The sequence below is a fragment of the Myxocyprinus asiaticus genome, chromosome 14, assembly GCF_019703515.2.
Source record: "Myxocyprinus asiaticus isolate MX2 ecotype Aquarium Trade chromosome 14, UBuf_Myxa_2, whole genome shotgun sequence".
In the NCBI taxonomy this organism is placed as follows: Eukaryota; Metazoa; Chordata; class Actinopteri; order Cypriniformes; family Catostomidae; genus Myxocyprinus; species Myxocyprinus asiaticus.
The window spans coordinates 10,617,006-10,641,444 of record NC_059357.1 but is presented as its reverse complement, the minus strand read 5'-3'; the positions used below and the strand labels follow the sequence as shown (position 1 = coordinate 10,641,444).

At 37.4% G+C, this 24,439-nt stretch overlaps 1 protein-coding gene across 1 annotated transcript in view; it reads left to right on the top strand.

Annotated features, from left to right (window-relative positions):
- LOC127452221 (protein TANC2-like) overlaps positions 1-24,439 on the top strand; it is a 225,377-nt gene that overhangs the window by 36,918 nt on the left and 164,020 nt on the right. Inside the window, exon 2 of the mRNA XM_051717561.1 lies at positions 17,430-17,552. The gene's annotated coding sequence lies outside the window, so the exon portion shown is untranslated. The remainder of the gene's footprint in view (positions 1-17,429; positions 17,553-24,439) is intronic.

Here is a 24,439-nt window from a genome sequence, read left to right as displayed (position 1 = left end):
ATGAGGAAATGTTGCTGCCCATTCTAACCACCTTGCATCTGCTTGACGGGAAGTCCAGGATTTAGCTGCACAGTGAGCTGTTTAAGCCCAGAGCCCGGAGTTTCTCATCCAGCTTGGAGGGCACTATGGTGTTCTTTTACTGTCATCTGGCAATTAAGGGTTATGTTTTACGCAGTAGTATTTTGAAGGCTATATGTCCTTCAAGGTTAGAGTTGATGAGTGAGAAAATCAGCCACCCGGAGGAGTTAAGCCTGCGAATGGACATGTTAATGAGTCCTTAATCGAGTTGTAAAGACGTTTCTTTTGTGCCTATCCCTAGAAATGAAGACAAATCAGGAGATCATCGTACAGTACATCAGTGAGACAAATCTGACTACAAGTCTAGTAAGGGGAACGAAGACAATGGCTTAAAGAAATAGTTTACCCAAAAATAAATATTCTGTCATTTTTTTTTTTACTCGCCGTCATTTTGTTCCAAACCCCTATGACTATTTCTTCCATGGAACACAAAAGATTTTTTGAAAAATGTACTGGCAGATGTTTTCCATATAATAAAAGTGAATTTAAACTATCATAGTACTACATTTGACTTTTATAGTGCTTTATTGCTATTTTGGAGCTAGTCCCTATTCACTTTTATTACAGTATAAGAGCAGCGAAGATATTCATTTAAATTTTACATGTAGTGTTCCACAGAAGAAAGTCATATAGATTTGAGGTGAGTAAATTGTGTAAACTTTTTCTTTAAATAAATGCAAACCCCATGACTTTTAGAATAAACATGATGTGATAAAGTCCACACAAAGCTTTAGGTGGGTCATTTTCAGGTTTAGTTCTTTTCAAATTGCACATTGTCTGTATTATTGTCATTTGACTTATTTCCTCTCTTGATTGGTTGCAAAAGTCCTGCTTTTCCTATGTGCTTCACCACAATAGATTCAATGTGTAGTCACTTCCATAATCAGAAGATGTGTAGTTGCTCATTATTGCATGGAATGAGTGATATGTTCATGGGTTTCTTTCTTATATATGGCAAGCATTATTATGAGATGAATGAATTCATAAACATCAAAAACTCAAAAATATCAAGCTCAAGTTTAAACGTGTGGTTATGTATAATGTTTAGTCTTGAAAACTAGTAGGCTCACGGCCCAGGATCCTTCAAGGAACCAAGTTTTAGCCAAGACTCTACCTTTACTTTCCTTGGCTTCTTTTTAAAATATATTATGGCATTGATTAATTTATATTTTGCTTGTTCCAAAGTTTCAAACACAGAGTTTGTGAGAGCAAACAAGCTTTGCAAAGAATCTAGGGTTGGCCACATGTACACACCTGGAGGAGGTCACGTATTCTGTTTTTTGGGGCAGTGGTAGCTCAGCGGTTAAGGCTCTGGGTTACTGATCAGAAGGTCGGGGGTTCAAGCCCCAGCACCGCCAAGATGCCACTGTTGGGCCCTTGAGCAAGGCCCTTGACCCTATCTGCTCCAGGGGCGCCGTATCATGGCTGACCCTGCACTCTGACCCCAGCCTAGCTGGGATATGTGAAAAAGAAGAATTTCACTGTATATGTGCAAATGTATAATGTGTGATAAATAAAGATAATTAATTAATTAAATTAAAAAAATAAAATTAATTACAGTGAAGATGTAGAAACCAACTGTGACAATAGAGACAGTTCAGATTCTGTAAAAAGACTAGTGACCGAATATCACAATGCCTACTGCCAAGAGTGCCAGGTGACTGGAGTTGTTATGAAGTTAGTGATGGATTAGTGGTTTCGTATTACCTCTATGTGTCATCACTATTTGTTATGATCCTTTAGGTTAGGGAGAAGTTCCTACATCCTCAACACGTCATGACCTGATCTGTATTGACTAAACTTTTTTGAGTTAAAGTTTCCCAAGTTGCTAAAATAATATAACATTTTTAGAGACAGACCATGTCATGACTAGTGGTCGACCGATATATCACTGAGGCCAATAAATCGGCCGATATTCTGACTTTTTTTAATTATCTGCATTGGCCGATACATTTTCCCCTTTGGCCAATTTGTTTTTTGAGGGTGCTGAGAATCGCCTGCATGCATGTGAAGCGACTGAGATGTGTAAACGACCAGTCACGGTTCGTTTTGTTGTTACATGCACTGATATAATCATGCTATCGTTTTACAGAATTTAAACGGTCCACTTATATGAGCCACGGTAGACGCGTTTGAGCTCATAATGTTAAAGTGCTCACCTGTTTCATTCTCCCTCTCTCTCCTCAACAGTTCCCTGTAACTTTTAACTGTCTTGTCTAATGATAAAAAGCCAAATATCAATAAAACTAATATCATATACCATCTGCAAATATGCTCATATCTCATGTCAGATGTCTCGTAACAGACGTAATAAACATAACTCACAAAACTTGAGCAAATCCAGCATCCTGTGGGAGCGCTCATTTACAGTTGAATTCAGAAGTTTACATACACTTAGGTTGAAGTCATTAAAACAAATTTTTTAACCACTCTACAGATTTCATATTAGCAAACTATAGTTTGGCAAGTCATTTAGGACATCTACTTTGTGCATGACATGAGTAATTTTTCCAACAATTGTTTACAGACAGATTGTTTCACTTATAATTGACCTTTAAGCAGCTTGGAAAATTCCAGAAAATGATGTCAAGCCTTTAGACAGTTAGCCAATTATCTTGTGATAGGCTAAATGGAGTCAATTGGAGGTGTACCTGTGGATGTATTTTAAGGCCTACCTTCAAACTCAGTGCCTCTTTGCTTGACATCATGGGAAAATCAAAAGAAATCAGCCAAGACCTCAGAAAATTTTTTTTGGACCTCCGCAAGTCTGGTTCATCCTTGGGAGCAATTTCCAAACGCCTGAAGGTACCATGTTCATCTGTACAAACAATAGTATGCAAGTATAAACACCATGGGACCATGCAGCCATCATACCGCTCAGGAAGGAGACGCATTCTGTGTCCTACAGATGAATGTAGTTTGGTGCGAAAAGTGCAAATCAATCCCAGAACAACAGCAAAGGACCTTGTGAAGAAGCTGAAGGAAACAGGTAGACGAGTATCTATATCCATAATAAAACGAGTCATATATCGACATAAACTGAAAGGCTGCAAAGCAAGGAAGAAGCCACTGCTCCAAAACCACCATAAAAAAGCCAGACTACAGTTTGCAAGTGCACATAGGGACAAAGATCTTACTTTTTGGAGAAATGTCCTCTGGTCAACAAAAACAAAAAAACTGTTTGGCCATAATGACCATTGTTATGTTTGGAGGAAAAAGGGTGAGGCTTGCAAGCTGAAGAACACCATCCCAACCGTGAAGCATGGGGGTGGCAGCATCATGTTGTGGGGGTGCTTTGCTGCTGGAGGGACTGGTGCACTTCACAAAATAGATTGCATCACGAGGAAGGAAAATTATGTGGATATATTGAAGCAACATCTCAAGACATCAGACAGAAAGTTAAAGCTCAGTCGCAAATGGGTCTTCCAAATGGACAATGACCCCAAGAATACCTCCAAAGTTGTGGCAAAATGGCTTAAGGACAACAAAGTCAAGGTATTGGAGTGGCCATCACAAAGCCTTGACCTCAATCCGATAGACAATTTGTGGGCAGAACTGAAAAAGTGTGTGCGAGCAAGGAGGCCTACAAAACTGACTCAAGTTACACCAGTTCTGTCTGGAGGAATGGGCCAAAATTCCGGCAACTTATTGTGAGAAGCTTGTTGGAAGGCTACCCAAAGAGTTAAAAAATTGACCCACGTTAAACAATTTAAAGGCAATGCTACCAAATACTAACAAAGTGTATGTAAACTTCTGACCCACTGGGAATGTGATGAAAGAAATAAAAGCTGAAATAAATCACTCTCTCTGCTATTATTCTGATATTTCACATTCTTAAAATAAAGTAGTGATCCTAACTGACCTAAGACAGGCAATGTTTTCTACGTTTAAATATCAGGAATTGTGAAAAACTGAGTTTAAATGTATTTGGCTAAGGTGTATGTAAACTTCTGACTTCAACTGTATCTACCTCTAAAGCATGTATTCTATCAGCCTCTCCTCAGCAGTTCCCTCTAAATTTTAACTTTTCTAATGATAAAAGGCAAATAAAAATAAAGCTTGTATTATATACTGTTTGCAAATATGCAGATATCTCGTTTAAAGAGATGTAATTCACGAACCTCACGAAAATCCAGCGTTTTCTTCCCATCAAGCTCTCATCTAATATCTTCCTCTGAATCGTGTATTCCATCAGCCAGAATCAAAACTTCAGGATCAGGATCAAAAGTTCCTCTGATTCACAAATCATGACGGTCACTCCGTGACAGTCCAAGCAGGCGATCCAGGCCGTTTAAACTGTCAGGAGATTGCTGCTTGCGCTTGATCTGCACGAGCGCATGAGTGTAACTTCAAAGTCAAAGTGCTTCATGTGTGCTATAAATAAATGTCTTATTCACTATCCACTGTATGTACAATTGGTTTGATTCTGTATTTTTTGAGAAAATGTGATTATTAATGCGCACATGCCATCCATGGTTGCTAGACTACTGTGTGTGCTGTTATTTCCTTCTTTCTAATATATTAACACTTTCTTCATGTGCAAATAAATTACTAAAATTTGATGACTAAACAGAAGAAACTGCTATCTACTATTTAAAATAATCTTTTTACAAAGTTAAAGTTTTGTGTGAAATTGAGTAAATATAGTGCTAAATAAAAGTTTATAATTTTTGTTTTTTAGCAATTTTATATTTATGTTATTTATTATATTAAATTGTGTGATATATCGCCATTGTATCGGCCTATCGGCCACCCTGCTCTCTGGATATCAGCATCTGCCATTAAAAAAAAAAAAAACTCATATCAGTCGACCACTAGTCATGACTTCCATCTTGATACGTGAACTTTGACTTTCGCTCTGTTCACAGGGACTAAAAACGGTTCAAGGAACAAAAACGAAAACCGAAAACGAACGAAATTATTAGCAGAATGTAACCGAAAACCAGAACAAAGTGATTTTAATTTGTTCCGAAGTGAAAATTGTATTTTTAAATGCTGGTAATTGGTTATAACTGGTTAATTTTGTTCCAATAATTTTGTCATGAAACTAAAGGCCAAAGGGTTTATCACAGTACATTTTTGGAACTACATCACTTCATGCTACCTGAAAAAATGAAACGTGCTTTGATCCTGAAGGACATGGCTGCATCACACATTTCTTTGCCTAATTGCCTGTTGTGGATGTCATATTCTGTGAATGAAGACTTTTTAATAACTATGTATAATTACTACATATCCATGCACAGCTAATCCTGATACAAGCAAAACAATATTAGAGGTAAAAAGTACTTTTCTCAGTTGTTTCCGAGTCTTCACTGAATTATTGTTAGATATGATGCATTAATACAGATTTGATGCTGCCGGGCTTTGACTCGGAAGCAGATCTGAAAATAAAATTATACTTAACTGTTAATTAACTGCTTGTTATTATTTCAATGCCGATAAATCCACCACACAGGGGGAAATAAATTGCTTATTTCCGCTTATTTTGGTGAGGTAAGTGGCTTATTTTGGGCTTGTTTTTCCAGACCAGGTTGCTTGTTTCTTTTGTGATATCTGGCAATGCTGCAATTGGTATTTCACCCACCCCTTACCACAGAGTATTGCCATTTTTAAAAGAACATTATTAACCATTCTTTTATTTTGTTCTAACCGGTAACCTTTTGGAAAGGAGACTGCGGAACTTCTGAACCAGAACGAAAAAAATACAGTTTTTGCTCAGAACGAACCAAAAGGACTACAAGGCCTGACCTACATTGTTATTAAAGACTAGGAGTAAAATTGCAATTTTATGCCTGGTTGGTGCAGTTATGAGGAATTAATGAATTATACAAAATGTAGTAGAAGGACTTTTTTAGAGAGAGCTAATTTCCAAATGCCACACTTTCAATGTCTTTTTCCTCCATCGAGTTGTCCTCTTTTTGCTTCAAGCAAGTATACTGTAATACTACAACCTGTGAACTCATCCCATGCCATTCCCTGGGAAATTCCTTTTGTGGAGTATCTAACATTCAGACTAAAGTAACATTTCAATTTTCAGGATAAGAAAATGCATACTTTTTATTAATCAAAGCTCTAAAATGTCCTAATGGTTTTGCTTATGCTGTTAAATACTGTCAGACTATTAAATGGTATCTAAAGGAAAAAATAAATCCGGCACTTTTTTGTATATACAAATATATCAGAGAAAGAGGGATATGAAGTGTTTTTAACCTTGTCTTGACAAACCTTCAGTTACCTTAATTTTAGCCTTTTGAATAGGGTTCTGAAAACATTCAAATATATGTTCTTAATGCTTGAATTTAGAGGGATAGTTCACCAAAAAAAAACAAAAAATTCTCTTATCATTTATTCACCCTATTGCCATCCCAAATATGTGACTTTCTTCTGCTGGACACAAAGTAAGATTTTTAGAAGAATATCTCAGCTCAGGTCCATAAAATGCAAGTAAATGGTGGCTAAAACTTTGAAGCTCCAAAAAAACAAATAAAGGCAGCATAAAAGTAATCCATATCTTCAGAAGCAATATGATAGGTGTGGGTAAGAAACAGATAAATATTTAAGTCCTTTTTTACCATAAATTCTACTCCCTGCCCAGTAGGTGGCGATATGCACAAAGAATGCGAATTGCCAAAAACAAAGGAAGAAGTATATGAAAGTGAAAGTCAACCGCACCTATATATTAGCTTCTGAAGACATGGATTTAACCACTGTAGTCATATGGATTACTTTTATCCTGCCTTTATATGCTTTTTGGACCTTCAAAGTTCTGGCCACCATTCACTTGCATTGTGAGGATCTACAGAGCTAAAAAAATTATTCTAAAAATCTTAGTATGTGATTAGCAGAAGAAAGAAAGTCATACACATCTGGGATGGCATGAGGGTGAGTAAATAATGAGAGAATTTTCATTGTTGGGTGAACTATCCCTTTAATATATCACTAAACCATTTTTAACAAACTAACAAATAACCATGTTTTCCTCCATAATGCAACTAAAAGCGGTAACCTCAGTGCCGTTACCTGAACGCCAGTTAATTTATTGTTTACAGTTAAGTCTCCCATTTTCACTTGTTGTGCTGCCAAAATAGCAAACATGTTTTGGACATGTTATATTCAGAAGACATTAGATTTTTGAAATAATAATAACAGCCTGTGACTTCAGTCTGTGAACAACATTTTGTGGCCTGGACTTTTATTGCAATTTTTTCCAGCTGTACAGGTTAGATCTGTTAACAGTGCACAGTTAAAGCTTGTAATGGACAGATGGGCATTACAAACAATTTTGTCTGTCCTTCCGAACTGACGATCTGTCAAAGGCCGGACTAATTAATTAGCTGACCCCTGATGTGAAAGATCTGGATTAAATTGGTCTGAGGGAGACCTGGTGAGTGTACTTTTGTTGCAGGGCCTGTGCATGTTGTAGGTGTGGAGAGGCAGCTCTGTGCCACTGGTTTGTTCCTGCCCTCTCTGCCAGGGTGTTAAGGTCAGTAAGCCCAGAAGCTGCATCACAGCAAGAGAATTGGAGGACAGAGCAGATCAGGCTGTTTTAAAAGTGGAATTTGATGCCATGATGAAGCAGGGTAAGTGTGTATATGTGTGTGTGTGTGTGTGTGTATACACACATTTGTGATTGTGCATAGCAGTGACCCATTTTGGCAACAAAAGTAATGTTGTTTTTGTATGTGATAAATGTGTTTGGCTCTGGGGACAGTGGCCAGTTAATTTGTCACTGCCATTTTACTGTTTGGAATAAGATTACATGTTGACCTTGTGAGGTAAGGAAATTACTCTGTGAATGAGTATCCTACAAACATAATAGATTTGTGGACATAATAGTTTTTCATCTTAACAACTGACACGGTCTCTTTTTATGACACTTACTGTCAACATGTCAAAGCTCTGAGTGATAAACTATTTTATCACATTTATAGTTTGGATCTTGAGGAGACCCTTTATTGTATTCTCACAGTTTGACATCATGGGGTAGTTTTTGATCATTTTAAACAAAAATACAAATTACTTAAGGAATAGTTCAGCCAAAAATGAAAATAGTCCTAATTTACAAACACGTAAAACTTTATTTCTTCCATGGAACACATAAGACATTTTGAGGAATCTCTGAGCTGTTTTTTTCCATACAATATGCTTTCATTATGACCAGAGGCATGGAGAGTACTGTAAATGGTGACAGAATTATTGTTTTTGGGTGAAAAAAGCAAACAAAGAATTATTTATTTATTTATTTATTTGTTTTTCATTTTCTCTGATGTCCTTTAAAGCTAAAGTAAGATTATGACCTGAGAAATGTTTGAGGTAAGTGTCCATCACCTCGTTAAAAATTCAAGGCCGCTGTTTTAGCATGTCAAATGCACACTTTGTCGCACATAAATCAGCATACTAACGATAGATTGCCACTGCATCTTTTCGTCCTCTCTCCCCTACTTCACTTCCCAACATGGTGTAATCGAGATTTATCAGCTTCAAGGCAGATGGTTTTCCTGAATGCCAGACCCAACCCCCATAAACCCTTTTGCTGGATCCTGAGCCGTGGGCTGAAATGTTTGTCTAGACTTGAGTTATCCACCTCATCTTGGAATGACGGGCCCCTATCCCCCCCCATCCTCTTCCAACCCTACATGTCCCCAAAGAAATTAGGGTCATCCATCCTTCCTCGAGTACCCTTACGGTGCTAAAAGTAGCTCAACACATGGCTGGAGATTTTGTAGAACTGCATCCTTTCTTTTGGGTCTCTTTGTGAGCCGCTTGTACTCCAATGTCTCAAAAATACATGCAAGAATTGCCATCAGTGACGTCTTTATATGCAAGATGTGGTATCCAACCCTACGTGTCCCTTTTTGGTAATCTGCCCATCCTTGAGTACTGGTATGGTACTAAAAGTAGCTTAACACATGGTTAGGCCTTTCAGAGAACTACATCCTGTCTTGTGAGTGGCTTGTACCCCAAAAGTCTCAAAAATCTTTGCAATAACTGTCATAGCAACTAGGAATGTTGAATCGACATTCAAAGTTGGTTAGTTGACTAAAAGACTAGTTGACTAATTGGTCTTAAGGAAAGCCGGTATAATTAGATTGGTTTCGGGTTTACCTGTCCCAGATCAAATGTGTTTCTTAGAAGGCCTTTACATAAGATATAACAGAACAGAATAGAACGCAGGGATCTCGAGATTTTTAACTTGACACGGCATCTAAAAAATGCAATGCTTGTGGCGGGACACTCAAAAAAAAAAAAAAAAAAACGTGAAATGCAATACAACAGCCAAAGCTGTCCATCTGAATTTGAACAGCTGTAGAGTGCATGAATTTAAAGACTTTTCCGAGAGGGGTTATAATTTAAACCGTTTTAAGGCTTAATTAATTTAAGGGCCACTGCTAGATAATATAAGAAACAAATAGAACTGTTCAGCTGTGACGTCAATTTGTAGGCGAACCCGGAAGTCTAATTCGACATGGGTTCTCTCTGGATTTTCCTATGGGTTTTTATAATGGGATTTTTCAACCGGTAAGTAAAATAACGTAATCGACTAGTCCACCATTTTCCAATCCTAGTTCTGGAGTACCCCCAACCCTGCACTTTGTGGATGTCCAAAACCGGGGGTAACACTGTATGATTTTGGCCATGATTTTTTTTTGTCTGGGACAAATTTTGTGGATTGTAAAATTAGGGCAAAATCATCTGTCTTTGATCGCTTAGTGTGACATGTTCACTGATGGCCCATTAGTTGCCTTTGCAGTTCATCTTAGCCTCAGTCAGCGCAGTCATTCGGGACGGTTAGGACCAAAGTTTTGGCTCACTGGGATTATATCTTGCAGTCTGACAAGCAACATTATTAAAGGACCAAACAAATCATACAGTGTGCTTATACTCACTGAGCACATTATTAGGAACACCTGTTTATTTGTAAACCTACTTATTCATGCAATTACCTAATCAGCCAATTGTGTGGCAGCAGTGCAATGCATAAAATCTTGCAGATACAGGTCAGGAGCTTCAGTTAATGTTCATATCAACCATCAGAATGGGGAAAAAATATGATCTCTGATTTTGACCGTGGCATGATTGTTGGTGCCAGATGGGTTGGTTTTAGTATTTCTGTAACTGCTGATCTCCTGGGATTTTGACACACAACAGTCTCAAGAGTTTACTCAGAATGGTGAAAAAAACAAAAAACATCCAGTGAGTGGTAGCTCTGAGGATGGAAACGCCTTGTTGATGAGAGAGGTCAACAGAGAATGGCCAGACTGGTACAAGCTGGTAGAAAGACTATGGTAACTCCGATAACCCCTCTGTACAATTGTAGTGAGCAGAATAGCATCTCAGAATGCACAACTCATCGAACTTTGAGGTGTATGGGCCACAACAGCAGAAGACCATGTCGTGCACTTTATTAGGACCATAGTGTTATAGTGCTCAGTGAATGTATTTGACACCCAATTCAGGTCATGGAGCTTCTGCTAATGAGCTGATGAGTTAAATCAGGTGTGTTGGATTAGGGGTACATCGGAAATGTGTAGTGTGGGGGGTACTCCAGAACCAGGATTGGGAAACACTGGAATAGTCGGTTGTTGAATGAATAGTGGACTAGTCGACCATTGTGACCTATCCCTAATAGCACCACCATCATTTTTTATACAGGAAAGCATTCTTAAGTTCACACAACATCAGCATCCTCAAGGGTTTCTGAAGCTTTTGAAGCTTTTGCTTTTTATACAATGGAAGTCTGGTGTAATGAGTAAAGGCCATTTTTTTCATTTAAACCACAAGACTTGAGAAGAATAGAAGGGCAGGCATGATACGTGCTCATTATAAGCTCATGAATTGGCCGTAGCAAGTGGCGGGACACGTGTCCTTTTCTTTGTTTAGTCCGAGCCTGAATTGGTGCCTTGAATGGGATCTATTCATGGCTAGCCATAAGGCCGCCTTTGAGAGTGGTGGCTTGCTGGTCCTCATTATCCTCATTGTGGCATTCCATTACACCTCATTTTGGCCAGCTTCAACAGGGACATTGGACAAAGCCTGCAGTGTGAATGCAAGAAGTCACCATAGAACTTCGAAGGACCAGAAATTGTTAATGCCTCCACTTGTCTGAGGATCTCGTTATCCACCTGTCATCACATTAAAAGCATGGCGGAACATGATATTACAATATTATCTTAGGCAGCCAAGTATTGTAATCAAGACTTTGTCCCTTTTATATTTGATATTCCATCGATTTGGTGCAAACTATGCAATTTGGTGGAGAAGTAGGATATTGTGAATAGTAGTGTGTACGTCATAGAATCACAGTATGTATAGCAGACTATTGTGTATTTGTCTTTTCTTAGTCTATTTGGATTATAGGTAGGGTCACAGTCTATCTAAGAGTCAGTGCTTGTTGCAGATGCTTTAATAGGCCATCATAATGTAATCTTAATTCAGTTTTAATCCAAAGCATCATTACACACACATCAAAAAACTGATACAGAAAAAGTAAAATCTAAATAATAATAATAAGGTGTCAATAATATTAAAAATAATACTTTCAACAAACTTTTAACTACACTAAACGTTCAAATTTTTCTCTTTTCCCACTCCATATGTCACCACAAACATCCATTCTCCTCGCCGCCCAAATCTAGTTAACTCCAACTGCATGTCATCTATTCACATAATGACAATTTTGTTCCAAACAACTCTCTCAGAGTGAATTTGCATGTGTGACAGATTTTTTATTTTCTCTGCCTACATAGGTCCTTTACGTCACCTGTGTAGGAGTCAAGGGCTGCCTTTAGACAAAGTGAACAATCTCTCCATCCCTCCATCCGCCCACTCTGAACCATTTGACTAGAGGGACAGTCAGATATGGGGCGGCAGTACATGAGATGTTGTTTTAGCAATGCTGCTGAAACGAGAGTTGTTAGATACATGCTGTTTGAAGCCTGAATTGTTATCCCCAACATGGATTAATGTAGCATTTCCTTTGATGGTATCTGTTGAAGACAGGCTAGATCTGTAACCTTACTTTAACGATTTTCCTGATCACGGCTGTAGTAATCACACTTAAATGTGATTATTTAGTAGGTTAGATCAAGCTGTCGTCCAATCTTGCAAGATCTCCTATCTTATCTTAGTGTGTGTTCACACTTGTAGTTCGGTTCTCTTGGTCCTCTTGGTCCGGACCAAAAAAGAAAATGATACATTTAGTCCTGGTTCGCTTAGCGTTCACACTGGCATTTTTAACACTGAACCTAAAGATACGAAACAAAAGACATAAGGAAAAAGTCACAACCTGATTGGACAGCTTTTATGACGTATATCTTGTGACGGAACATGCCGAACATCCAAAACAATGCTGGCTGCTGGACGAAATGCGCTCGTTAGATTTATATATGTATATTCGGTGGTATTTTTACCAGCTGAGAACAAATTAAGAGCTAATAAAATGTGTAAAGGAGTCAAAAGAGCGGCAGGAATTTCTCCGTTGCACACACAAACGAAGATATGCTGCAAGGACTGCTGACAGCGGTTCCGACGCCTGTAACGAACTGTAATGGGCAACATAGCTCCTATGATGAGAAGAACCAGGTATGCTTGAGGTCAGTATTAGGCAAATTACTTCCTGTTTTTGGTCCGTTTAGATGTCTTTGGTCCATGTTGCGTTTATATATCAATCCAACTGCACCAGAGTTCGTTTGGAAGCAGACCGACACCCACTATTCAGGCGGTCTCGGTCCACTTGTTAGGTGCGCACCAAGGTTCGGATGACAGCGTTCACACTTGTTCAAATGAACCGCACTAGAACAATCGCACCAGAGTTCGTTTTAATCTAACCAAACTTGCCAAGTGTGAACACACCCTTAGACATTAAAAAGATGATTAAATTTAGGTTTTTGTAATGGTTAAAATTGTTATGTGGCTTTTTATTCTGTGGCCGTCAATATTGTAGTGTATTCCTAAAAGTTAAAAAATTAACTTTTAACAGATATTTCTGCAAAAAAATAGCTTAAACCAGCCTAAGTTGGTTAACTGGACTCCAAGCCGTTAAGCTTGTAAGGCTGGTCTGTTTTGCTGGTTTTAGATGGGTTTTTGGGTACTTTTCAGTTGATCAGGCTAGGAGACCAGCTGGATGACCATCTACAAAAAAAAAAAAAAACAGCTTGGCCTCAATGTCCTTTTTTTAAAAGGAAATATGTCAACAGGAACAAATAAAACTGCACTTTTTAAGCCATTTCATGGGGTCTTGTTTTACTACAAAGTATAACACGAGTCTGGCTTCCTTTGGTTGATAGTGCAGAAAACACTGGAGTTCTTGATTGCTTTCTGATTGTGTGACTGTCTTATTACTATGGTTACTAGGTTACCATATGCTTCATTATTATCAGATCTGCTGAGGCTCACAGAAGATAGTTCCATTGAAAACCTTTCATATGTTTAAAAATTTTTTTTTTTTTGGTGTATGGACAGCACAGGAAAGATGTAGCCACCCAGATCAGCAGTGAAAATTTTTAGGGATTGCACACCCTAGGGGGTGGTTATGTTTTGTCTCTGTGGAATTTGAGGATCACCCTCTAAACTTTTACTTTCATAGGGGCTTGTGGTTTTAATTTATTTTTATAGCCTTACCAGAGCTGAAAGCTTTTGTCAGAGCTTTGTTTAATTTTCATTTCATTGTATTATATTACATATGTTTTATTTTTTTGTGTTGTTTGGCTTTGTTTTGCTTTGCTTTTTTGTTTTGTGCAACTTTGGTGATTAGGAACGGTTGGTAGATGACAGGAAAAGAAGAGAGCTGTTTTCTACATGCTGAAGCTAATGAAGTGTCTGTGGCTCTACACCCCCCCATATGCTTATATGAAAAATTACAATTGGCGAGAGTGTAGACAATAAGTATATTTCTCTCTCTCTATTTCTAAGTCTTCAGAAAAGTATGCTGAACAATACGTCCAGTTTACCCACTCAAATTTCACACCCACTCAGCATAAAATTTGCAAGCAATAAGCAACACTCCATTTTTATAACTGCCAATATACGTCTTATATCACATACAGTGCCCTGAAAAAATATTCGGACACTTAAGACTCACTGTAAAATGCATGAATGTCATTCCATTAGATAAAATATCAAACCAGGTGAACAACCCCTTTAACCCTCTGAGGTCTGAGGGTGTTTTGGGCCCTGGAGAAGTTTTGACATGCCTTGACATTTGTGCATTTTTCAGTTGCTTAAAACATATTAATGGCTAAAGTCTAATAACACTGTATTCAGCACAAACTGGGTTACAATAATATGTGAACAACATGTATGTACATGTTTGTATTTTTGAGAAAATAATGTTTATGTGTGGTTTTTGAAAAAACTAAAATTTTAAGTCACTGAAATAAGGCCATATAACACATACTAAATATTTGTTCACAAGAATCTTGTAGCCTAGAGTTTTTGCTACAAAATGATGTGAAAACCATCCTGATCACTCATTCATACAAAACAACATAGCCATTTAACTTTTGTAAAACACTTTTAGTGTTAGAAGTGCCATATGTGAGGAGGCGTGGATGATCATGAATATTGATGTGATTCACACCTGAGGAGACAAAGACCCCTCCCCTGAGAGAGAATGTGAGGAGACTTATTGATTGAATGTATTGTTTGTTGCTTATTCACAAAATCATGTTTAAGTTAAAAAGTAATCTGACTATACATTTTCTTTACATAAAGACTTTACTTAAAAACTTTAGACCTACACTACCGTTTAAAAGTTCTTAGATCTGTAAGATTTTTAAATGTTTTTAAAAGAAGTCTCTTCTGCTCACCAAGGCTGCATTTATTTGATCCAAAATACAGCAAAACAGTGATATTGTGAAATATTTTTACAATTTAAAATAACTGTTTTCTATTTGAATATATTGTAAAATGCAATTTATTCCTGTGATCAAAGCTGAATTTTCAGCATCATTACTGCAGTCTTCAGTGTCACTTGATCCTTCAGAAATCATTCTAATATGCTGATTTTCTAATAAGGACATATTTACAGCACATTTTACACATTTACACCCAAACAGATATTTACAAGCACAAGCTTCGTTGATGATAATGAGGCAGCATAAACACTAGTTAAAATATAATCTAAACATTCATATTATTTTTATATCATATTACATCTCATATTTATATCATACAGCATACAATTTAAATACCTGCTTTAGCCGAAACAACATTTAAATGTAACTAAAACTTGCCTATTAGGACATATTTCAAATTGAATACTGGCTGGCAAGTCTGGAAATAGTCCAACTAGTAAAATATGTACATGTTTATATAAAATAGCATGTCAACTAATGTAAGTAAAGACTTACTCATCCGAAATTGTATCCTCAGCTGGATCAAGTCGCTTTTCAAAATGCAAACGTTCCTCGTCGGATTCCCGCTCTTCTTCTGAGAAAAATGTGAACTCTTCGTCACTATCTTCCATCTTCCAAATGTGCAGAAAAGTGAATGAACTTGATGTTTTTTAAGGCATTGTTGGGGGCGTTTACCATTTGCACTGATCGCCTCAGCACATTACCGTATGAATAGCGCGCTCTGCTGGTGGGTGGGATCACATTAGGGATAATTAGCTGAGCCAGGAGAAACTGTACATCGCATTGTTTCATACAGATTACACTGCAGGAGAATATTTGTTTTAAATTTGAATTGTTTTATTTAAAAGTAGACATTTTAAGCTTTCTTTAGACAAATGTTTCATGTTTGTCTGATATGTATTCGCAGAGTTTCAGTTTTTTGTGACGTGTTTCAGAAAGATGCTCGTGGAGACAGAGACTGCTGAAAGCGCACCCTGTTTATTTTCTTTATTTTACAAAAGCACAAGGTTTTGCTGATATTGTGAGTGTACACAAATAAAAGTAGACCCTTTATAGTCTCTAATGATGTCTTACACTTATCTGTATGCCCAAAAATGGAGTATTTTAAGTTGTTTCCGCTGTTATGAGGAGAAAATCCAGCAGGACGCACCGGCACTTCCGTCGACCCCTGAGGGTTAAACGTCCAAATACTTTTTGGGTCCACTGTATCTGCTTTACAGATTGTTGATCCCTTTATTTTGAAAAGTAAAAAGAGCTTTATCTCCACACTGAAGAGATGATGGTATGCACAGATGTCCCACACATGGTCTGCAGGTAATGTGAAGCGTGTCTCATCTGTCAGGCCTCTTGTTTTGGCTAGGGTTTGCAGTTTCAGTGTGCCTTCTATGTATTTTGAAGGGTTCAGGTGTCACCTGCACAATACACACAACAGGGCCGTATATCTGCACAGTAAGATGAGACCTGTGTTTGCCTACTGCTCACCAGAGTCTTAGGCAACCGTCTGGACTTGTTGGAGTTCAAGGTGCATTCACAAAAACTGAGAAGAAATAATAGAACTTGAGAAAATTTGGACAATGACTGAAGGACCTTAGCCAGAATATAGAAAAACTATTTTTGGACATTTTTTTTAAAGAAAGTTTGAGTGTCCTTTGGTCATGCAGAGGTTGTCGCCACAATGCTAGAATAGCATAGAAGATGTTTTGAGTGGTTTTTAATCAAGTTGCTATGCAGTTGCTAGGGTGTTCTGAGTGGTTGCTTGGTGGTTGCTAGGGTGTTCTAGGTGGTTGCTTGGTTGTTACTTACTGGCCCAAGGTAAAAGAGCCCATTACAAAGTCTTTGATATTTTGCATTATAGAGATGGCTTTGGACTATGAGATGTGTCATCTGTTTTTTGCCTGTCTGCCAGACAAAAAACATGAATCCAATTTCTTAGAAAAAGAATCACATTTCGACTCAACAAACCGCACGATTTGAGGTGTCATTTATGTCCATGGCACAAACGGCATGAAACGGGTTACAGTCTGAAGATTAATACTTGGGTGAAGGGTTTGTTCAAATCTTGTATGTATGAGCAATAGTAACCTAATTGTGATGCTTGCTTTTTAAAGTTTTATGTCAATTTGTTGGCAGATGTTCTTTACTCTCTTCTCTCTTTTTCTCACTCTCACTTCTTCCTACATTGTCTCTCTCTGTTCTTGTCTCTAGAGAGGAGCTGAGCTCCCCTGTTTGTGCAGACATGTGTAAATGTGCACGTTATGTGTTAATTAAATTGCATGTGTAGTGTTCCGTGTTTTTTAGTGCTATAAAGCTTACACACTGACACCCCTCCCTATGAGCATCTGGCAGTATGTCGCTGAATGTGTCGGTAGGATTTGTGCTATACATAGGCTGTCAGGCAAGATTCTGGTTTGTCTTGCTCATGGTAGGGGCTGATGGCCCCTGTTTTTGTTATCATGCTTCTAATGTGCTGCTATGTTTTCTGCCCCTTTATAGATCCACTGAGGTTTGGGTCTGAAGGAGATGGGACTTGGGCATCTGTCCATAGGAGAACAAGTCCAAACTCTGCACCTATAGCCATGATTGCTTTGCCATGAGGCACAATACCCGCGTCTAATGGTGAGTCGACTTTCTCTGTTTTATGTGAAAAACAGGTTGCACGGTGATAAAAATGTCACTAGTTAAACCAAACTTTTCTTGTCAGACAAAGAACACGTCCTTATGCAAAAAAACTAGATCCAGTGCCACGATCACAGGTGTTTTGAGACATTTTTTTTGAAGTTCAGTTAAAGGTCTATTTAACTTAACATGGCATCTAAAAAATGTGGTGCTCCTGTGCGAGATTTTGGAAAAATCAGAGAGATGCGATGCAACGGTTAAAGGTGTCATCAAGCGCATGTTTACGTTGGAAAACAATTGAACAGTGCGGATGGATGCAAAAACGCATTCATTGTGAACGGCCCCAAAGGCTGTCTCACTTGTCCATGGAAATGGATCCCAGTTCTGTTGCTTATGGTTTGCTTGTGTTTTTATTTTCATAGCTGCACTAGAGCTGAAGGCTTCTGTCAGAGCTTTAGTTTAATATATTTTATTTTATTTGACATTTTTTGTGTGTGTGTGTATGTGTGTGCAATTTTAATGGAAGTGAACAGTGTATAGACAATGGGAAATGATGAGGAAAAGAAGGATATCACCGAAATTAGAGCTTAATAAATTTTTTGTCATAAAATTAAATTTGTTGATTTATTGTATTTCTTTTTTTGTTTTTTGGTCGGTTCGTCTTGTTGATTTATTGAATGAAACCTCACTCAAGGCTTTTGTGCAAAAAATAAAAAATCTTATTCATGTAGAATTTAAACAGGTAAATTGTGATGCTAGCAGCCTTACCAAGGTATGATGGCAGGAGAAGAATCGTTCATATTTATGAGAAAAGCAATACCTAGGGGTTGGGCTAGAGTTGGGTTATAGTTTATCCAACCAATCAGGTAGTGCTTTCCTGATGGGTATTACTGATTTGTCCAATCAGGTATGGGTTTCCTCATGAATATCAATGACTCTTTCCCTGCTGTCCATTTCAGAAATTTGTGGTTATGACATGGCAGTGGTTTGAGCTGTCTACATTAAAAGTCACATATTGACACTGCCAAGTCGTCAGATCCAACAGTCTTCGAGAAACTCTTAAATATAAAAATTTGGATATGCAAAAACAGTACATTTAAAACTTTGAAGTTGCAAACTCTTTAACTAGGCTGTGCGTAGATGCTGCCTCGATATTTAACTAAAACATGGTTATAATCTTTAGAAGCCATATAAATTTACATTCTCCTTAATCCAAAAAAATTGTTCTGCATATAGCCAACAAATAGTAACAGCTCCTTTGACAGCAACTCTGGCAAAGATGAAAGCAGCTATCATGATTCCCATTTGTGTTACAGTTTTACAATCCTTGTAATGTTCTTCTAACTATTAAACAACTTATGCTGTTATATTATAAATAGAAGTGTGTCTTATCAATTAAGAATTGACAAAAGTGGTGTACCACTGCCTACTCATAAGGCTTTTACATTTTTTTTTACTTTTGTAATTAGTTTTGCTTGCTCTTTCTAACCAAAGAGAGAGGTGTATAAACTTGGTTGACAAAGAGTTTTTTTGTACGGTGCCTGACTCCTTAGTTTGCGAAAAATTAGGCCTTGTTCTGTGTCCGAGAAGCATGTCGTTGCTGTGTCCTCTCGGTGCCCATCTAATTATCCTAGTGGCTATCCATCCATGAAATAGGCATTACACTGTGAAACTGAGCCAATGTGTCTTACCTCTGAACAATTGTGATAGCTTAGCAACAGTGTGGCTGCTTATAATGACCATAACAACAGCAAGGGCACAGCAGAGGATTATGGGTGATTATTACCTTTGATCTGCTCCAAAACAGGATGGGCAGAGGTTGAGGGAGTTATTGGAAAAGAGCCAAGTTTATTCTGTATGCTTTTTTGTTGTAGCTGTTTAAATGATAGTTCACCCAAAAATGAAAATTCTGTGATTATTTACTCACCTCTCAATTTGTATCACTTTCTTTCTTCTGTGGAACCAAAAATGTGAGTTTTGTAGATTATCCTGGACGCTCTTTGCCATATAGTGAAAGTGAATGAGGACTGGGGCTTAATCCAGACATTCTATTTGTGAAATTCACCTTTATATCCCTCCATTTTCACTAATTAAAGGAATATTCCTGGTTCAATACAAGTTAAGATCAATCAGCAAAAATCTGGGTTCCAGTGAGGCACTTACAATGGAAGTAAACAGGGCCAATTCGTAAACGTTAAAATACTAACTCTTTCAAAAGTATAGCCACAAGACGTAAACAATATGTGCGTTAACATGATTTTGGTGTGATAAAATCGCTTAGTAACCTTTTCTGTGTAAAGTTATAGCCAATTACCATGACGATCATGTCAACAAACCCAAAAACGATGTAAAAATTATGATTTAAACCAGTGATTCTCAACCACTGGGTTGTGACCCAAAAGTGGGTCGTGGATCATTTTCTGCTGGGTCGCGAAATCTTTTCTGTCATGAGTACAAATTACCAATAAGAGGGATAGAACTGTACATTTGCAATGTTTGGGGCAACAGTGACCTCTATTGTCGAATCGTGTTAATATTTACAGGTTAATATATCCATGCGCTAGCTCCATTCAATACTAGTGTTGGGTTCGAGTCCTCCTTAGTCAAGCCCGAGTCTTTAAACAATCGAGTCCAAGTTGAGTCCGAGTCCAAAAGGGGCCGAGTCAGACTCAAGACTGAGTCCATAACAGGCCGAGTCAAGTCAGAGTCCGAATAAATCTGTTCATGAATCTGAATTAAAATTGTAACACCTCTGTTGCATTTCATGTATATATTTTATGATTAGTATCCTGCTGAACGAACTTCAAAGTGGTTTCAGAATGAAAGCATATGCTTTAGGTGTATGAAGAAAAAACTGTCCTTCAGCACACTTCTTATCGCGTTCTGTTGACATTTCAATAATTTGTTGCTTTTCCTCTCCACTCAAACATAGACTAAAGAAAGAGAAAGCTGCGTTAGTCATTACAACCAAGGTTATTATGTTTCAAATTGTAATTTATTTTTTATTTCAACTCCATTTTCAATTTGTCAATTCAATTTAATTTAGTTTTATTTAAAATTAGTACCCGACCGATATATCGGCTGGCCGATATTATCGGCCGATATTAGCCTTTCACCGATATATCGGTGCTATGTTATTACCTAGTTGGTGAGACACAATGCTGGAAAGTAAAATAAAAAACGACCGTCTTTTACTCTCCGTGACAACGAGCTTATAGCTGACTAGCTAATCACGTAGCTACTTCCATTGTTGTCAACTGAGTGGAAGCTAAGGAGTAAACATGTATTCACCAAACTGTTTTGTTCAGGATTCACAGTTTGGTACCCCCTTCAACCGAACAATTCCAGTCGTTGCATTTATAAAATTTAATATTTAGAAGTCTGGTTTTCCACCGTTGAAAGTTTCCCCTGAACTTGTATAGCAGAATACGGTGTAACAATGCTGCTTATCTGTTTATCAATACAGCAGTATTAATATAGTCAACATTTGACTGATACTAAGCAGTACTGATGTTATTTTAGCTATTTATTTTATTTTTATTTATTCTTTATTTTAATGGTCAGCATTTGACTGATACTAAACAGTACTGATGTTTATTTAGCTATTTATTTTATTTGTATTTATTCTTTATTTTAATGGTCAGCATTTGACATACTAAACAGTAATACTGATGTTTATTTAGCTATTTATTTTATTTTTATTTATTCTTTATTTAAATGGTCAACAATTGACTTATACTAAGCATACAGTACTGATGTTTATTAAGCAGTTTATTGTATTTTTTATTTATTCTTTATTTTCTCAGTGTTCATTTCTAGAATTTGTTGACAATGTATAATAATAATGTCAAATATTCTTTGATAAAAATATTTGTTTAAGAAAGCAGCCTTCTGAGTACCTTTGCATAGTCATATCGGTGCAAAATCGGTGAAAAATCCACATAGAAAAGGTCTGTTTTCATTCCAGCTCAAAAATTAAATATATCGGCCACCATATCGGTAATTGATGAATTTTCCCTCTCTAAAATCGGTATCGGTATCAGTCTCAAAAATCCCATATCTGTCGGGCTCTATTTAAAATGATCCCTATCTAAAGAAATTATAGTCTACACTGAGATTTCTTTCTGAATCTTTTTTCTCTGTCTGTTGACTGATTTTGGGAAAATACAGTACATACAAATGAGTCAACACAGTAGTAATTAGCACTCGCTGAGTAGTTACGTCTCACAGTTTGACTGCAAATGCTACATCCAAAAAAAAGCCCACTGATAATATTAGGGCCATGTTGTCATGGACATAATTTTCTAAGTAATTTGCGGGAAACTGCACAATGCAGGGCAGTTCTGTGTGCTGCTCATGTACCTAAATCCCTGATGCGTCTGTGTGTGTCTCGCAGCAGCTGCCGCAGAAGATAAAAAATAAATACATTTATATTTGCTTTGAGTTGCAGCCAAGTTGGTCTGCAATCAGTCTGAAATCTTTAAATACCAACCAAAGAAAATTTCACTGAGCTCTTCTTTAACCACAAAAACATGGAGAATAATAATTTTAACGCTTTATTTCCCCAACTATTTAAAAAGTTACACAGTTAATTCATCAAGCTATTATGGACCAGTTCAAGCTGACAACACTGCGTGGACCACAAGAGACTACAGAAGCCTACATGTGTAGATACGTCACGCCTAAAAAGACTTAATATCCAATATTAATACTATTTTTATGCATGGACTCAGCTAGACTCAGAAAAAGGCTCGAGTCCCAAAGGCTCAAGTCCGTTTCAAGTCTGTGTAAAAATGCATCCGAGTCCGTGACAAGCCCAAGTCCATTAAAATTGGACTTGAGTCCAAACTCGAGTACCCCAACTCTATGCATTACCGTGCTAGTCTGAATGCAATCCAATCTCTGGACATTATAATTTCAGTGGCAGTCCTAAGCAGGCTTGCCACCCGTCCTGTAAAATACATGATAGTCCCATATTTAAAGATGAAATGATGCGTCCTGTATCGAAACCAATACGGGACACGATTTTTCCCAAGCTTCGTTCAACATCATTAATTTTACCTTGATATTCGTTGGAAATTGTGCCTACAGTGGGTAAGGAACCGTCTAAAAAGTCCTCACATTGTGCTAAAACATGCTTAAACTGTGGAGGGTGTGGTAAGGGACCATCTGAAAACTTCAGCCAGCAGCACCAAAGCTACAAATATTGGGCTATAGATATTAGTCTGCTATATTATAAGCATATAAACATAACTGGATTAATTAACCCCACCATGGTGGGTCATGGATGGTTGGCATTCCAAAAAAGTGGGTTGCAGTGGGCAAAAGGTTGAGAAACCCTGATTTATACAACTTTATAGTTCAAATAATACATGATTTTTAACAGAAGAATTAATGTAAGTGCTTTTATAAAATTATAAGCTTCACATTTCTGCTTTTAAACCCTCCAGAAATGGCCCCATTTACTTCCATTGTAAGTGCCTCACTGTAATCTCGATTTTTGCTTTTTTTTTTTTTAAGAAAAGGAGAGATGAGTCTAAATAAATTTTTATGGTTATCAACATTATGCCACAGTTGCTCTCGATTGAGCTTAACTTGTATTGAACCCAGGATGTTTCTTTTTCATATTAATTTTACAGCAGAATTAATTTTGTATTACACAGTAGGTGTCAACAAACATGTCTCGAATAATTTCAGGTGCAAAAGAGCTCTGCTAGAAGCAGATGCTATTGTAAGAAAAAAAAAAGATGATTAAGTTTACAACAAGGGAATGATACATAAGGGACACTCAAAAGGGACATCATTTGGAACGCTTTTCTTATCAATGTAGGCCAACATTTCAATATTTAGGGTCTGGAGTTCCAACAGCTCCTGATGGTTTGTAGATGCAGATATCTGTGCCATGTGCTTAGTGTTGAAACATACAGCATGACCCTTCGAGATGTCTCATTTTAGAATACCCCATGTTGCTCATGCAAGACTAGCACCACGTGTGATCTGATCAAAAACACTTCCTTTAGCTGTTTTTAAGGCAGGACATCTGTTTCTAATGTATCTTTATTTGACAGATGAGTCATAGTGTGTGTTAATTAATTAATTCGGAACTATAGTTTTGTGTTTTGATGAGAGATGATTTAGTTTTTTTGGTGATGTTTTTTTCCAGTAGTTGTTTTTTTTTTTATTAAACTTGGATGTCAAACTCGGATGCACCACAAAAAGTGCTAGTGTGAAAGTACCCCAAATCTAAGACTTTGATTTAGAGCTTTACCTTGTATACTTCTCTTCTTAGCAAAAGCACAGAAGGGAGGAAAGTATGTCCTCATGATCATTGCCTGTAAACTGTAAACATTTAGCCATGTTGTTTACATTGAAACAGATTTGCTGTGGCCATGGAAGACTTATGAGTGGGTGCTGTCTCCACAGGGGTCTCAGTTACTATCCACTGCATTTCTGATTCCCTTGTTTCCATATTCTCAATAAAGTCTCTACTGTGTCTCCTTGTTAATGAGGGAAAAATCTGTGATTCAAACTCACAAAGGCATGCACTTCAACACAAACACAATCAAAGCTCATAAATTTGGCGAAATTGAATTCTTGGAGCGCTCTTAAGTATGTGTTTATGTTCATAGTGTTTGCAGAGCAGAATAGTTTGAATTGGGCAAATGATGAAGTCATCTGCAAGTCTTGTTCTTAGATAATTTATGTGTATTGAACCATTACGGTTTCATTTAAACTGGCTGTGGAAATGAAGGATTGCTGCTGGAATAGTGATGTTTTGTTACTCTTCTACTGTCCCTCATCTGCACTTGGTCAAGCGATTATGCCTGTAACGTTAAACGCACACGCTTGGTTTTCTCTCAGAAATGCTGTTTAGCTATGACTGCCTC